This window comes from Gorilla gorilla, chromosome 18, assembly GCF_029281585.2.
Source record: "Gorilla gorilla gorilla isolate KB3781 chromosome 18, NHGRI_mGorGor1-v2.1_pri, whole genome shotgun sequence".
Lineage (NCBI taxonomy): Eukaryota > Metazoa > Chordata > Mammalia > Primates > Hominidae > Gorilla > Gorilla gorilla.
Genome location: NC_073242.2, coordinates 86,559,627 through 86,560,622, shown reverse-complemented (window position 1 = coordinate 86,560,622; position 996 = coordinate 86,559,627).

Here is a 996-nt window from a genome sequence, read left to right as displayed (position 1 = left end):
TCTGTCCTTGAAACTTGATTTGATTCTCCAAGTTTGCTTTGCTTATCCTAGTCCCTGCTGGTGGATTTTAGTTGTTTGTTTGGCTAATTGAAGTTTGGCTCCAGAGCCCCTTTTATACACAGGTCTAAGATGACCCCTAGTGACTCATGCCCTTGTATAATAACCCCTTTGAGTTTCAGCAGGACCTGTGAATGTGATGGGATAATCCCTACTGTGATTAGGTTACCTTCTGTGGCAAAAGTGAAGGGATTTTGCAGATGTAATTAAAGTCCCTAATGGACTTGAAGTTAATTAAAAGGGAGATTATCCTCAGTAGGCTTGACCCAATCAGTTGATCCTTTAAAAGAACTAGAGAAGAATTTCTCTTGCTAGCCGTGAAGAAGTAAGTGCTGTATTAGTCTGTTTTCATACTACTATAAAGAACTGCCCGAGACTGGGTAATTTTTAAAGGGAAGAGGTTTAATTGACTCACAGTTCTGCATGGCTGGGGAGGCCTCAGGCAACTTACAATCATGGCGGAAGGCGAAGGGGAAGCAAGACACCTTCTTCACAAGGTGGCAGGGAGGAGACATGCTGAGCAAAGGAGGAAGGGCCCCTTATAAAACCATCAGATAGGCCGGGCGCGGTGGCTCACGCCTGTAATCCCAGCACTTTGGGAGGCCGAGGCGGGCGGATCATGAGGTCAGGAGATCGAGACCATCCTGGCTAACACGGTGAAACCCCGTCTCTACTAAAAATACAAAAAATTAGCCGGGCGTGGTAGTGGGCGCCTGTAGTCCCAGCTACTCGGGAGGCTGAGGCAGGAGAATGGCGTGAACCCGGGAGGTGGAGCTTGCAGTGAGCCGAGATCGTGCCACTACACTCCAGCCTGGGCGACAAAGCAAGACTCCGTCTCGAAAAAAAAAAAAAAAACATCAGATCTTGTGAGAACTCACTATCATCAGAACAGCATGGGGGAAACCGCCCTCATGATTCAGTTACCTCCACCCCTCTTGC